We start from the raw sequence: 2,500 nt of genomic DNA on the forward strand, positions 1-2,500 counted from the left end.
CGGCTCTCGCTTCGCGAGAGACGCAACCTCTTGGTTTTCGCACCGCGCCGACAACCGACGTCTCCCTCTCTCTCCATTATTGTGCCGTAGCCCCCGTAACAGGGGCGGCGGTCCGCGCGTGCTCGGACGCGCGGCCAGGCTGATCGAAGGGCCAAAACGAAGAAGACGCACATTGTTGTCTATTCCTTGATAGAGCGTACTTGGTGCGCGAAGGAACGATTACCCTGAACGGTGGATCACTTGGCTCGTGGGTCGATGAAGAACGCAGCTAATTGCGCGTCAACTTGTGAACTGCAGGACACATGAACATCGACATTTCGAACGCACATTGCGGTCCACGGATACAATTCCCGGACCACGCCTGGCTGAGGGTCGTTTTATCGAAGACAAACTGCTTGCGCGCGCCGTTTCGACGGCCGCGTACGAGCGATTCGTTGGACGTTCGCCCGATCGCGGCGGCCGGCGAGAGAGTTATACCCGCATCCACGAGAAAAGAGAAGAGAAGCGAGGAGTCGTCGATGACGCCTTCCCCGGGGTATCAGGCACACTACGCACGCTATCCACGCGGCGAGTTGCTGGATTCCATCAGGGTTTTACGAAGGCTCTCGCGCTCTCTGCGCGCGCTCTCTCTATACTCGCGGAACGGCGGCGTACTCTCGCGCCCCTGTTGGGCGTCGTCCGAAATAACGAGGTTTGAGGGTCGAACGAATGAACGACGACCGACCGAAAGATGCGATCGAGAATCGCAGAGAGACGCACGCACGCACACACGCACGGGAGGGAAGGACGTGCGCGGTGGTGATAAACGTGGCGAGCTCTTGCAAGGAGTTTATACGTTATACGTATATACGCGCCGAACGAAAAAGAGTAGATCTGCCTCTCGCGCGCCGCCGCCCGGAGTGAAACAAGCCGACAATTCGTTCGCGCTTGTACTCCCGGAAGGTGGCCTGTGTGCCGCTTGCGGCGCGCGCGGGATCAAAGGCTGATCCACGGAGAAGTAGTTCATAAGGAGCGCGGAGAACCGAGTTTGAGTTTTCCTCTCCTTCTTCGAATGAAGATCGGAGAGGAGAATAGAGGCCGCGAGATAATCGCGCGCCTCCTCGTTCTCCTTCTGCACAGAGCGCATATCGTCGCTTTACCGCCGCCAACGCAAAGGAAACTCGAGAGGAGGGATTTTAGAGATATATACGACGAAGCAAAGATACGAGAGAACCTGACCGTATTATAAGAGAGAGAGAGTGGTCGTCGCCGCTGCAGCTGCTGCCGGCCGCCGCCGCAGTCGCGTTGCCGACGCCACCACGACGCGCAAACCGGCCTCCGACGTTCGCGTCGGGCTGGCTGGCCAGTTGTCGTCGTGGTCGGTTGGTTGGCGCGCGCGGGCGCGCGGATCGCGGCGCGGTTGACGCAACGTCGACGAAAGACCACCACGCTCTCGCGGTTGTTCTCTCTGCCTCGTTCGTTTTCTCATTTTCCCTTCGTCTCTTCTTTCAAATATTTTGCGTGCACCGATCGCCCCCTGCGCAGCAAAAGTGTGTGCGAGGTGAGAGATCGCGCGCGGGTCGACCGCGCGTGTTCCCGAGTCCACGAAAGCGCTATGTATGGTAGCAGCTCTTGACCGGGGCACGCGGCGTAGTCTAACCAAGCGCTCGCGCGCGGCGTTTCGCCGCGTTGCGTTTCTCTTTTCTCTCGCGTCGTCGTCGTCGTCGTCTCGCCTTCTTCGTATTATATATATATAGTACAGCCTCACGACAATTTCTTTTGACGACCTCAGAGCAGGCGAGATCACCCGCTGAATTTAAGCATATTATTAAGCGGAGGAAAAGAAACTAACCAGGATTTCCTTAGTAGCGGCGAGCGAACAGGAAAGAGCCCAGCACCGAATCCCGCGGTTCCGCCGCAGGGAAATGTGGTGTTTGGGAGGGTCCGCTTATCCCGAGGTGCCGCGTCGCGTCCAAGTCCATCTTGAATGGGGCCACTTACCCGCAGAGGGTGCCAGGCCCGTAGCGACCGGTGCGCGTCTCGGGAGGATCTCTCCTTAGAGTCGGGTTGCTTGAGAGTGCAGCTCTAAGTGGGTGGTAAACTCCATCTAAGGCTAAATACGACCACGAGACCGATAGCGAACAAGTACCGTGAGGGAAAGTTGAAAAGAACTTTGAAGAGAGAGTTCAAGAGTACGTGAAACCGTTCAGGGGTAAACCTAAGAAACCCAAAAGATCGAACGGGAGATTCATCGTCAGCGACGCTGGCTTCGCGTCGGTGGGCGATGCCCCGCGGGGCCTCACGGCTCGCGCGCGGGCACGCTGCCGCGCGCCGATGTCCGGCGTTTTCGTCGTCGTGCACTTCTCCCCTAGTAGAACGTCGCGACCCGCTGGGTGTCGGTCTACGGCCCGGGTGCGGTGTCTGACGCGTCGCCGGTAACACGGCACGCCGTCAAACCCTCGGTCGCCCGGCCGGCTGCCCGGCGGTACACGCAAGGTATCAGGCCGCAGCTCTCACACAC

General features: G+C 59.0%; 2 non-coding genes across 2 annotated transcripts in view; both read left to right on the top strand.

Annotated features, from left to right (window-relative positions):
* The first annotated feature begins 220 nt into the window (after positions 1-220).
* LOC139112942 (5.8S ribosomal RNA) lies at positions 221-375 on the top strand. Its single transcript, XR_011547540.1, has one exon. It is a non-coding gene; the product is annotated as a 5.8S ribosomal RNA (ribosomal RNA).
* Positions 376-1,762: 1,387 nt separating this feature from the next.
* LOC139112939 (large subunit ribosomal RNA) overlaps positions 1,763-2,500 on the top strand; it is a 4,098-nt gene continuing 3,360 nt past the window's right edge. The window contains exon 1 of the ribosomal RNA XR_011547538.1: positions 1,763-2,500. This exon is cut by the window's right edge and continues 3,360 nt beyond it. This is a non-coding gene — a ribosomal RNA (large subunit ribosomal RNA).

This window comes from Cardiocondyla obscurior, unplaced genomic scaffold (genome assembly GCF_019399895.1).
Source record: "Cardiocondyla obscurior isolate alpha-2009 unplaced genomic scaffold, Cobs3.1 scaffold71_0_91097, whole genome shotgun sequence".
Classification (NCBI taxonomy): domain Eukaryota; kingdom Metazoa; phylum Arthropoda; class Insecta; order Hymenoptera; family Formicidae; genus Cardiocondyla; species Cardiocondyla obscurior.